Genomic DNA, 13,102 nt, shown 5'->3' with positions numbered 1-13,102 from the left:
GCTTTAAAAAAGGGTTAGATAATTTCCTAGAACAAAAAAATATTAGCTCCTATGTGTAGAAATTTTTCCTTCCCTTTTCCCTTCCCTTGGTTGAACTTGATGGACATGTGTCTTTTTTCAGCCGTACTAACTATGTAACTATGTAACTATGTAACTATGTAACTGATAGCAAGGGACTGCTGAGAATTGAACTCAGGATCTCCTGTTTACTAGACAGGCACTTTAACCAACTAAGCCACAGCACCAAAGCACTTTTCTTCTCACAGTGTCCTACCACACAGCTCAGTTCAGAGCAAAAGACTGATCTCATATTTTAGGCTAGCCCCTTAGGTGTAGTTGCCAGAAGTCTTAACAGTCAGGGTTCATAAGTTGTGATGGCCGAGTGGTTAAGGCGTTGGATTCGAAATCCAATGGGGTCTCCCTGCACAGGTTCAAGTCCTGTTCACAACGTTCTATTTTAAGAAGAGAACTTCCAGAAACATATTAAAGTTTGTCACCTATAGAAAGTGTTATTTTAATTCCATCCTCTTTGTCACTGATTAATTACATTAATAATAGTGGTTCCAGCTGTGCCCCTGGCTTACAACTCTGAAAAGCGAGCAATATTTAGAGTATAAATCACTATAACTACAGCATCCCATTTGTCCAGACTTTTATTTTTCTCTTGATAAATACAAATCAGGTTGGTTGGACAACTTCTGCCCTTAGTAAATCTCTGCTTGCTGTCAATTATAATACTATTTTCTGTCAAATACTCCTGTATATAGTCCCTTAAATGGACTCTGTCACCAGTTTATCAATTCCCAATTTCCTAACTAGCCTAATAGGCGCTATGATGCTGATAACTACAGTGTGATTTGTTGTTTTTTGTTTTAAAAACGTTTATTTGCAAAGTTATGAGCATTTATTTATATATACTAATGTAGCTCTAATAGCCAAATAGGAGATGACTCCTTTTTACTCTGGGCAGCTAATGTTTTCTGTATGACGCTGTCCAATCAGCATACAACTTCTCCCCCTTCCCTGTCCAGCAACACAGTGTGATCATATAGTACACTGCGTCCATTCCCGACTGTGTTTTCAACAGGTGATATCTTCGGTTCTGTCACAGCTAGAACTGTGATTTTGGTGTCTTATGAAAGAGTAGAATCCAGTCTTTCAAATGCCACCAAATCTGCTTTTTTAGGTGGCCCACAGCCCGAGATATGGCTGTTTGAATTGATCCCCCTTCCCTGTAGCTTGAGTTTCACAATGTGTGTGAAGCAGCTTCATGCTGATAGGACAGCATCAGATGCTGAGAGTCAGCTCCACCTCAGGAAAATTGCTGCTGTTACCTCCCAGATGTCTAATAAAGGCTAAATTACATATTTAGAAAATGCTCATAACTTTGCAAATAATAAACATTTTTTTACTACAAATCACCCTGTAGTTATCAGCAGCAAAGCACCTATTAGACTAGTTAGGAGTTAGGGACCTGATAAACTGGTAACAGAGTCCCTTTAAGAGCTCTTCAAAAGTTTTTCCCACAATGGATGTTAAGCTTACTGGTCTATAATTACTTTGTATTGAACTTACTACTTATAGAATACTCAATGACATTCATGGGGTCTCTGTCACCAATGAAAAACCCGATAGATTTTTAATCGCCTATAAAGAATTTGATTCATCATATACTTTAGTTATGTAAACTTAAATAATAAACAAGTGAATAAACTAAAGCAACTGATAGCAAGGCACTGCTGAGAATTGAACTCAGGATCTCCTGTTTACTAGACAGGCACTTTAACCAACTAAGCCACAGCACCAAAGCACTTTTCTTCTCACGGTGTCCTACCGCACAGCTCAGTTCAGAGCATTTGTCCAGACTTTTATTTTTCTCTTGATAAATACAAATCAGGTTGGTTGGACAACTTCTGCCCTTAGTAAATCTCTGCTTGCTGTCAATTATAATACTATTTTCTGTCAAATACTCCTGTATATAGTCCCTTAAATGGACTCTGTCACCAGTTTATCAATTCCCAATTTCCTAACTAGCCTAATAGGCGCTATGATGCTGATAACTACAGTGTGATTTATTGTTTTTTGTTTTAAAAACGTTTATTTGCAAAGTTATGAGCATTTATTTATATATACTAATGTAGCTCTAATAGCCAAATAGGAGATGACTCCTTTTTACTCTGGGCAGCTAATGTTTTCTGTATGACGCTGTCCAATCAGCATACAACTTCTCCCCCTTCCCTGTCCAGCAACACAGTGTGATCATATAGTACACTGCGTCCATTCCCGACTGTGTTTTCAACAGGTGATATCTTCGGTTCTGTCACAGCTAGAACTGTGATTTTGGTGTCTTATGAAAGAGTAGAATCCAGTCTTTCAAATGCCACCAAATCTGCTTTTTTAGGTGGCCCACAGCCCGAGATATGGCTGTTTGAATTGATCCCCCTTCCCTGTAGCTTGAGTTTCACAATGTGTGTGAAGCAGCTTCATGCTGATAGGACAGCATCAGATGCTGAGAGTCAGCTCCACCTCAGGAGAATTGCTGCTGTTACCTCCCAGATGTCTAATAAAGGCTAAATTACATATTTAGAAAATGCTCATAACTTTGCAAATAATAAACATTTTTTTACTACAAATCACCCTGTAGTTATCAGCAGCAAAGCACCTATTAGACTAGTTAGGAGTTAGGGACCTGATAAACTGGTAACAGAGTCCCTTTAAGAGCTCTTCAAAAGTTTTTCCCACAATGGATGTTAAGCTTACTGGTCTATAATTACTTTGTATTGAACTTACTACTTATAGAAAACTCAATGACATTCATGGGGTCTCTGTCACCAATGAAAAACCCGATAGATTTTTAATCGCCTATAAAGAATTTGATTCATCATATACTTTCGTTATGTAAACTTAAATAATAAACAAGTGAATAAACTAAAGCAACTGATAGCAAGGCACTGCTGAGAATTGAACTCAGGATCAGTTTACTAGACAGGCACTTTAACCAACTAAGCCACAGCACCAAAGCACTTTTCTTCTCACGGTGTCCTACCACACAGCTCAGTTCAGAGCAAAAGACTGATCTCAAATTTTAGGCTAGCCCCTTAGGTGTAGTTGCCAGAAGTCTTAACAGTCAGGGTACATAAGTTGTGATGGCCGAGTGGTTAAGGCGTTGGATTCGAAATCCAATGGGGTCTTCCTGCACAGGTTCAAGTCCTGTTCACAACGTTCTATTTTAAGAAGAGAACTTCCAGAAACATATTAAAGTTTGTCACCTATAGAAAGAGTTATTTTAATTCCATCCTCTTTGTCACTGATTAATTACATTAATAATAGTGGTTCCAGCTGTGCCCCTGGCTTACAACTCTGAAAAGCGAGCAATATTTAGAGTATAAATCACTATAACTACAGCATCCCATTTGTCCAGACTTTTATTTTTCTCTTGATAAATACAAATCAGGTTGGTTGGACAACTTCTGCCCTTAGTAAATCTCTGCTTGCTGTCAATTATAATACTATTTTCTGTCAAATACTTCTGTATATAGTCCCTTAAATGGACTCTGTCACCAGTTTATCAATTCCCAATTTCCTAACTAGCCTAATAGGCGCTATGATGCTGATAACTACAGTGTGATTTGTTGTTTTTTGTTTTAAAAACGTTTATTTGCAAAGTTATGAGCATTTATTTATATATACTAATGTAGCTCTAATAGCCAAATAGGAGATGACTCCTTTTTACTCTGGGCAGCTAATGTTTTCTGTATGACGCTGTCCAATCAGCATACAACTTCTCCCCCTTCCCTGTCCAGCAACACAGTGTGATCATAACATACACTGCGTCCATTCCCGACTGTGTTTTCAACAGGTGATATCTTCGGTTCTGTCACAGCTAGAACTGTGATTTTGGTGTCTTATGAAAGAGTAGAATCCAGTCTTTCAAATGCCACCAAATCTGCTTTTTTAGGTGGCCCACAGCCCGAGATATGGCTGTTTGAATTGATCCCCCTTCCCTGTAGCTTGAGTTTCACAATGTGTGTGAAGCAGCTTCATGCTGATAGGACAGCATCAGATGCTGAGAGTCAGCTCCACCTCAGGAAAATTGCTGCTGTTACCTCCCAGATGTCTAATAAAGGCTAAATTACATATTTAGAAAATGCTCATAACTTTGCAAATAATAAACATTTTTTTACTACAAATCACCCTGTAGTTATCAGCAGCAAAGCACCTATTAGACTAGTTAGGAGTTAGGGACCTGATAAACTGGTAACAGAGTCCCTTTAAGAGCTCTTCAAAAGTTTTTCCCACAATGGATGTTAAGCTTACTGGTCTATAATTACTTTGTATTGAACTTACTACTTATAGAATACTCAATGACATTCATGGGGTCTCTGTCACCAATGAAAAACCCGATAGATTTTTAATCGCCTATAAAGAATTTGATTCATCATATACTTTAGTTATGTAAACTTAAATAATAAACAAGTGAATAAACTAAAGCAACTGATAGCAAGGCACTGCTGAGAATTGAACTCAGGATCTCCTGTTTACTAGACAAGCACTTTAACCAACTAAGCCACAGCACCAAAGCACTTTTCTTCTCACGGTGTCCTACCGCACAGCTCAGTTCAGAGCATTTGTCCAGACTTTTATTTTTCTCTTGATAAATACAAATCAGGTTGGTTGGACAACTTCTGCCCTTAGTAAATCTCTGCTTGCTGTCAATTATAATACTATTTTCTGTCAAATACTCCTGTATATAGTCCCTTAAATGGACTCTGTCACCAGTTTATCAATTCCCAATTTCCTAACTAGCCTAATAGGCGCTATGATGCTGATAACTACAGTGTGATTTGTTGTTTTTTGTTTTAAAAACGTTTATTTGCAAAGTTATGAGCATTTATTTATATATACTAATGTAGCTCTAATAGCCAAATAGGAGATGACTCCTTTTTACTCTGGGCAGCTAATGTTTTCTGTATGACGCTGTCCAATCAGCATACAACTTCTCCCCCTTCCCTGTCCAGCAACACAGTGTGATCATATAGTACACTGCGTCCATTCCCGACTGTGTTTTCAACAGGTGATATCTTCGGTTCTGTCACAGCTAGAACTGTGATTTTGGTGTCTTATGAAAGAGTAGAATCCAGTCTTTCAAATGCCACCAAATCTGCTTTTTTAGGTGGCCCACAGCCCGAGATATGGCTGTTTGAATTGATCCCCCTTCCCTGTAGCTTGAGTTTCACAATGTGTGTGAAGCAGCTTCATGCTGATAGGACAGCATCAGATGCTGAGAGTCAGCTCCACCTCAGGAGAATTGCTGCTGTTACCTCCCAGATGTCTAATAAAGGCTAAATTACATATTTAGAAAATGCTCATAACTTTGCAAATAATAAACATTTTTTTACTACAAATCACCCTGTAGTTATCAGCAGCAAAGCACCTATTAGACTAGTTAGGAGTTAGGGACCTGATAAACTGGTAACAGAGTCCCTTTAAGAGCTCTTCAAAAGTTTTTCCCACAATGGATGTTAAGCTTACTGGTCTATAATTACTTTGTATTGAACTTACTACTTATAGAAAACTCAATGACATTCATGGGGTCTCTGTCACCAATGAAAAACCCGATAGATTTTTAATCGCCTATAAAGAATTTGATTCATCATATACTTTCGTTATGTAAACTTAAATAATAAACAAGTGAATAAACTAAAGCAACTGATAGCAAGGCACTGCTGAGAATTGAACTCAGGATCAGTTTACTAGACAGGCACTTTAACCAACTAAGCCACAGCACCAAAGCACTTTTCTTCTCACGGTGTCCTACCACACAGCTCAGTTCAGAGCAAAAGACTGATCTCAAATTTTAGGCTAGCCCCTTAGGTGTAGTTGCCAGAAGTCTTAACAGTCAGGGTACATAAGTTGTGATGGCCGAGTGGTTAAGGCGTTGGATTCGAAATCCAATGGGGTCTTCCTGCACAGGTTCAAGTCCTGTTCACAACGTTCTATTTTAAGAAGAGAACTTCCAGAAACATATTAAAGTTTGTCACCTATAGAAAGAGTTATTTTAATTCCATCCTCTTTGTCACTGATTAATTACATTAATAATAGTGGTTCCAGCTGTGCCCCTGGCTTACAACTCTGAAAAGCGAGCAATATTTAGAGTATAAATCACTATAACTACAGCATCCCATTTGTCCAGACTTTTATTTTTCTCTTGATAAATACAAATCAGGTTGGTTGGACAACTTCTGCCCTTAGTAAATCTCTGCTTGCTGTCAATTATAATACTATTTTCTGTCAAATACTTCTGTATATAGTCCCTTAAATGGACTCTGTCACCAGTTTATCAATTCCCAATTTCCTAACTAGCCTAATAGGCGCTATGATGCTGATAACTACAGTGTGATTTGTTGTTTTTTGTTTTAAAAACGTTTATTTGCAAAGTTATGAGCATTTATTTATATATACTAATGTAGCTCTAATAGCCAAATAGGAGATGACTCCTTTTTACTCTGGGCAGCTAATGTTTTCTGTATGACGCTGTCCAATCAGCATACAACTTCTCCCCCTTCCCTGTCCAGCAACACAGTGTGATCATAACATACACTGCGTCCATTCCCGACTGTGTTTTCAACAGGTGATATCTTCGGTTCTGTCACAGCTAGAACTGTGATTTTGGTGTCTTATGAAAGAGTAGAATCCAGTCTTTCAAATGCCACCAAATCTGCTTTTTTAGGTGGCCCACAGCCCGAGATATGGCTGTTTGAATTGATCCCCCTTCCCTGTAGCTTGAGTTTCACAATGTGTGTGAAGCAGCTTCATGCTGATAGGACAGCATCAGATGCTGAGAGTCAGCTCCACCTCAGGAGAATTGCTGCTGTTACCTCCCAGATGTCTAATAAAGGCTAAATTACATATTTAGAAAATGCTCATAACTTTGCAAATAATAAACATTTTTTTACTACAAATCACCCTGTAGTTATCAGCAGCAAAGCACCTATTAGACTAGTTAGGAGTTAGGGACCTGATAAACTGGTAACAGAGTCCCTTTAAGAGCTCTTCAAAAGTTTTTCCCACAATGGATGTTAAGCTTACTGGTCTATAATTACTTTGTATTGAACTTACTACTTATAGAAAACTCAATGACATTCATGGGGTCTCTGTCACCAATGAAAAACCCGATAGATTTTTAATCGCCTATAAAGAATTTGATTCATCATATACTTTCGTTATGTAAACTTAAATAATAAACAAGTGAATAAACTAAAGCAACTGATAGCAAGGCACTGCTGAGAATTGAACTCAGGATCTCCTGTTTACTAGACAGGCACTTTAACCAACTAAGCCACAGCACCAAAGCACTTTTCTTCTCACGGTGTCCTACCACACAGCTCAGTTCAGAGCAAAAGACTGATCTCAAATTTTAGGCTAGCCCCTTAGGTGTAGTTGCCAGAAGTCTTAACAGTCAGGGTACATAAGTTGTGATGGCCGAGTGGTTAAGGCGTTGGATTCAAAATCCAATGGGGTCTTCCTGCACAGGTTCAAGTCCTGTTCACAACGTTCTATTTTAAGAAGAGAACTTCCAGAAACATATTAAAGTTTGTCACCTATAGAAAGAGTTATTTTAATTCCATCCTCTTTGTCACTGATTAATTACATTAATAATAGTGGTTCCAGCTGTGCCCCTGGCTTACAACTCTGAAAAGCGAGCAATATTTAGAGTATAAATCACTATAACTACAGCATCCCATTTGTCCAGACTTTTATTTTTCTCTTGATAAATACAAATCAGGTTGGTTGGACAACTTCTGCCCTTAGTAAATCTCTGCTTGCTGTCAATTATAATACTATTTTCTGTCAAATACTCCTGTATATAGTCCCTTAAATGGACTCTGTCACCAGTTTATCAATTCCCAATTTCCTAACTAGCCTAATAGGCGCTATGATGCTGATAACTACAGTGTGATTTGTTGTTTTTTGTTTTAAAAACGTTTATTTGCAAAGTTATGAGCATTTATTTATATATACTAATGTAGCTCTAATAGCCAAATAGGAGATGACTCCTTTTTACTCTGGGCAGCTAATGTTTTCTGTATGACGCTGTCCAATCAGCATACAACTTCTCCCCCTTCCCTGTCCAGCAACACAGTGTGATCATAACATACACTGCGTCCATTCCCGACTGTGTTTTCAACAGGTGATATCTTCGGTTCTGTCACAGCTAGAACTGTGATTTTGGTGTCTTATGAAAGAGTAGAATCCAGTCTTTCAAATGCCACCAAATCTGCTTATTTAGGTGGCCCACAGCCCGAGATATGGCTGTTTGAATTGATCCCCCTTCCCTGTAGCTTGAGTTTCACAATGTGTGTGAAGCAGCTTCATGCTGATAGGACAGCATCAGATGCTGAGAGTCAGCTCCACCTCAGGAGAATTGCTGCTGTTACCTCCCAGATGTCTAATAAAGGCTAAATTACATATTTAGAAAATGCTCATAACTTTGCAAATAATAAACATTTTTTTACTACAAATCACCCTGTAGTTATCAGCAGCAAAGCACCTATTAGACTAGTTAGGAGTTAGGGACCTGATAAACTGGTAACAGAGTCCCTTTAAGAGCTCTTCAAAAGTTTTTCCCACAATGGATGTTAAGCTTACTGGTCTATAATTACTTTGTATTGAACTTACTACTTATAGAAAACTCAATGACATTCATGGGGTCTCTGTCACCAATGAAAAACCCGATAGATTTTTAATCGCCTATAAAGAATTTGATTCATCATATACTTTAGTTATGTAAACTTAAATAATAAACAAGTGAATAAACTAAAGCAACTGATAGCAAGGGACTGCTGAGAATTGAACTCAGGATCTCCTGTTTACTAGACAGGCACTTTAACCAACTAAGCCACAGCACCAAAGCACTTTTCTTCTCACAGTGTCCTACCACACAGCTCAGTTCAGAGCAAAAGACTGATCTCATATTTTAGGCTAGCCCCTTAGGTGTAGTTGCCAGAAGTCTTAACAGTCAGGGTTCATAAGTTGTGATGGCCGAGTGGTTAAGGCGTTGGATTTGAAATCCAATGGGGTCTCCCTGCACAGGTTCAAGTCCTGTTCACAACGTTCTATTTTAAGAAGAGAACTTCCAGAAACATATTAAAGTTTGTCACCTATAGAAAGTGTTATTTTAATTCCATCCTCTTTGTCACTGATTAATTACATTAATAATAGTGGTTCCAGCTGTGCCCCTGGCTTACAACTCTGAAAAGCGAGCAATATTTAGAGTATAAATCACTATAACTACAGCATCCCATTTGTCCAGACTTTTATTTTTCTCTTGATAAATACAAATCAGGTTGGTTGGACAACTTCTGCCCTTAGTAAATCTCTGCTTGCTGTCAATTATAATACTATTTTCTGTCAAATACTCCTGTATATAGTCCCTTAAATGGACTCTGTCACCAGTTTATCAATTCCCAATTTCCTAACTAGCCTAATAGGCGCTATGATGCTGATAACTACAGTGTGATTTGTTGTTTTTTGTTTTAAAAACGTTTATTTGCAAAGTTATGAGCATTTATTTATATATACTAATGTAGCTCTAATAGCCAAATAGGAGATGACTCCTTTTTACTCTGGGCAGCTAATGTTTTCTGTATGACGCTGTCCAATCAGCATACAACTTCTCCCCCTTCCCTGTCCAGCAACACAGTGTGATCATATAGTACACTGCGTCCATTCCCGACTGTGTTTTCAACAGGTGATATCTTCGGTTCTGTCACAGCTAGAACTGTGATTTTGGTGTCTTATGAAAGAGTAGAATCCAGTCTTTCAAATGCCACCAAATCTGCTTATTTAGGTGGCCCACAGCCCGAGATATGGCTGTTTGAATTGATCCCCCTTCCCTGTAGCTTGAGTTTCACAATGTGTGTGAAGCAGCTTCATGCTGATAGGACAGCATCAGATGCTGAGAGTCAGCTCCACCTCAGGAGAATTGCTGCTGTTACCTCCCAGATGTCTAATAAAGGCTAAATTACATATTTAGAAAATGCTCATAACTTTGCAAATAATAAACATTTTTTTACTACAAATCACCCTGTAGTTATCAGCAGCAAAGCACCTATTAGACTAGTTAGGAGTTAGGGACCTGATAAACTGGTAACAGAGTCCCTTTAAGAGCTCTTCAAAAGTTTTTCCCACAATGGATGTTAAGCTTACTGGTCTATAATTACTTTGTATTGAACTTACTACTTATAGAAAACTCAATGACATTCATGGGGTCTCTGTCACCAATGAAAAACCCGATAGATTTTTAATCGCCTATAAAGAATTTGATTCATCATATACTTTAGTTATGTAAACTTAAATAATAAACAAGTGAATAAACTAAAGCAACTGATAGCAAGGGACTGCTGAGAATTGAACTCAGGATCTCCTGTTTACTAGACAGGCACTTTAACCAACTAAGCCACAGCACCAAAGCACTTTTCTTCTCACAGTGTCCTACCACACAGCTCAGTTCAGAGCAAAAGACTGATCTCATATTTTAGGCTAGCCCCTTAGGTGTAGTTGCCAGAAGTCTTAACAGTCAGGGTTCATAAGTTGTGATGGCCGAGTGGTTAAGGCGTTGGATTTGAAATCCAATGGGGTCTCCCTGCACAGGTTCAAGTCCTGTTCACAACGTTCTATTTTAAGAAGAGAACTTCCAGAAACATATTAAAGTTTGTCACCTATAGAAAGTGTTATTTTAATTCCATCCTCTTTGTCACTGATTAATTACATTAATAATAGTGGTTCCAGCTGTGCCCCTGGCTTACAACTCTGAAAAGCGAGCAATATTTAGAGTATAAATCACTATAACTACAGCATCCCATTTGTCCAGACTTTTATTTTTCTCTTGATAAATACAAATCAGGTTGGTTGGACAACTTCTGCCCTTAGTAAATCTCTGCTTGCTGTCAATTATAATACTATTTTCTGTCAAATACTCCTGTATATAGTCCCTTAAATGGACTCTGTCACCAGTTTATCAATTCCCAATTTCCTAACTAGCCTAATAGGCGCTATGATGCTGATAACTACAGTGTGATTTGTTGTTTTTTGTTTTAAAAACGTTTATTTGCAAAGTTATGAGCATTTATTTATATATACTAATGTAGCTCTAATAGCCAAATAGGAGATGACTCCTTTTTACTCTGGGCAGCTAATGTTTTCTGTATGACGCTGTCCAATCAGCATACAACTTCTCCCCCTTCCCTGTCCAGCAACACAGTGTGATCATATAGTACACTGCGTCCATTCCCGACTGTGTTTTCAACAGGTGATATCTTCGGTTCTGTCACAGCTAGAACTGTGATTTTGGTGTCTTATGAAAGAGTAGAATCCAGTCTTTCAAATGCCACCAAATCTGCTTTTTTAGGTGGCCCACAGCCCGAGATATGGCTGTTTGAATTGATCCCCCTTCCCTGTAGCTTGAGTTTCACAATGTGTGTGAAGCAGCTTCATGCTGATAGGACAGCATCAGATGCTGAGAGTCAGCTCCACCTCAGGAAAATTGCTGCTGTTACCTCCCAGATGTCTAATAAAGGCTAAATTACATATTTAGAAAATGCTCATAACTTTGCAAATAATAAACATTTTTTTACTACAAATCACCCTGTAGTTATCAGCAGCAAAGCACCTATTAGACTAGTTAGGAGTTAGGGACCTGATAAACTGGTAACAGAGTCCCTTTAAGAGCTCTTCAAAAGTTTTTCCCACAATGGATGTTAAGCTTACTGGTCTATAATTACTTTGTATTGAACTTACTACTTATAGAATACTCAATGACATTCATGGGGTCTCTGTCACCAATGAAAAACCCGATAGATTTTTAATCGCCTATAAAGAATTTGATTCATCATATACTTTAGTTATGTAAACTTAAATAATAAACAAGTGAATAAACTAAAGCAACTGATAGCAAGGCACTGCTGAGAATTGAACTCAGGATCTCCTGTTTACTAGACAGGCACTTTAACCAACTAAGCCACAGCACCAAAGCACTTTTCTTCTCACGGTGTCCTACCGCACAGCTCAGTTCAGAGCATTTGTCCAGACTTTTATTTTTCTCTTGATAAATACAAATCAGGTTGGTTGGACAACTTCTGCCCTTAGTAAATCTCTGCTTGCTGTCAATTATAATACTATTTTCTGTCAAATACTCCTGTATATAGTCCCTTAAATGGACTCTGTCACCAGTTTATCAATTCCCAATTTCCTAACTAGCCTAATAGGCGCTATGATGCTGATAACTACAGTGTGATTTGTTGTTTTTTGTTTTAAAAACGTTTATTTGCAAAGTTATGAGCATTTATTTATATATACTAATGTAGCTCTAATAGCCAAATAGGAGATGACTCCTTTTTACTCTGGGCAGCTAATGTTTTCTGTATGACGCTGTCCAATCAGCATACAACTTCTCCCCCTTCCCTGTCCAGCAACACAGTGTGATCATATAGTACACTGCGTCCATTCCCGACTGTGTTTTCAACAGGTGATATCTTCGGTTCTGTCACAGCTAGAACTGTGATTTTGGTGTCTTATGAAAGAGTAGAATCCAGTCTTTCAAATGCCACCAAATCTGCTTTTTTAGGTGGCCCACAGCCCGAGATATGGCTGTTTGAATTGATCCCCCTTCCCTGTAGCTTGAGTTTCACAATGTGTGTGAAGCAGCTTCATGCTGATAGGACAGCATCAGATGCTGAGAGTCAGCTCCACCTCAGGAGAATTGCTGCTGTTACCTCCCAGATGTCTAATAAAGGCTAAATTACATATTTAGAAAATGCTCATAACTTTGCAAATAATAAACATTTTTTTACTACAAATCACCCTGTAGTTATCAGCAGCAAAGCACCTATTAGACTAGTTAGGAGTTAGGGACCTGATAAACTGGTAACAGAGTCCCTTTAAGAGCTCTTCAAAAGTTTTTCCCACAATGGATGTTAAGCTTACTGGTCTATAATTACTTTGTATTGAACTTACTACTTATAGAAAACTCAATGACATTCATGGGGTCTCTGTCACCAATGAAAAACCCGATAGATTTTTAATCGCCTATAAAGAATTTGAT

At 38.2% G+C, this 13,102-nt stretch overlaps 6 non-coding genes across 6 annotated transcripts; all 6 read left to right on the top strand.

Moving 5' to 3' along the window:
• The first annotated feature begins 368 nt into the window (after positions 1 to 368).
• Positions 369 to 450, top strand: TRNAS-CGA (transfer RNA serine (anticodon CGA)). Its single transcript has one exon. It is a non-coding gene; the product is annotated as a tRNA-Ser (tRNA).
• A 2,690-nt stretch (positions 451 to 3,140) lies between these two features.
• TRNAS-CGA (transfer RNA serine (anticodon CGA)) lies at positions 3,141 to 3,222 on the top strand. Its single transcript has one exon. It is a non-coding gene; the product is annotated as a tRNA-Ser (tRNA).
• A 2,690-nt stretch (positions 3,223 to 5,912) lies between these two features.
• TRNAS-CGA (transfer RNA serine (anticodon CGA)) lies at positions 5,913 to 5,994 on the top strand. The gene has a single exon. It is a non-coding gene; the product is annotated as a tRNA-Ser (tRNA).
• Positions 5,995 to 7,472: 1,478 nt separating this feature from the next.
• On the top strand, positions 7,473 to 7,554 carry TRNAL-CAA (transfer RNA leucine (anticodon CAA)). The gene has a single exon. It is a non-coding gene; the product is annotated as a tRNA-Leu (tRNA).
• Positions 7,555 to 9,032: 1,478 nt separating this feature from the next.
• TRNAS-UGA (transfer RNA serine (anticodon UGA)) lies at positions 9,033 to 9,114 on the top strand. Its single transcript has one exon. It is a non-coding gene; the product is annotated as a tRNA-Ser (tRNA).
• A 1,478-nt stretch (positions 9,115 to 10,592) lies between these two features.
• On the top strand, positions 10,593 to 10,674 carry TRNAS-UGA (transfer RNA serine (anticodon UGA)). Its single transcript has one exon. It is a non-coding gene; the product is annotated as a tRNA-Ser (tRNA).
• The last annotated feature ends 2,428 nt before the right edge of the window (positions 10,675 to 13,102 follow it).

Source organism: Rhinoderma darwinii (genome assembly GCF_050947455.1).
Source record: "Rhinoderma darwinii isolate aRhiDar2 chromosome 3 unlocalized genomic scaffold, aRhiDar2.hap1 SUPER_3_unloc_13, whole genome shotgun sequence".
Lineage (NCBI taxonomy): Eukaryota > Metazoa > Chordata > Amphibia > Anura > Rhinodermatidae > Rhinoderma > Rhinoderma darwinii.
The sequence above is the reverse complement of the archived record's forward strand: the minus strand, read 5'-3'. Positions and strand labels throughout refer to the sequence as shown.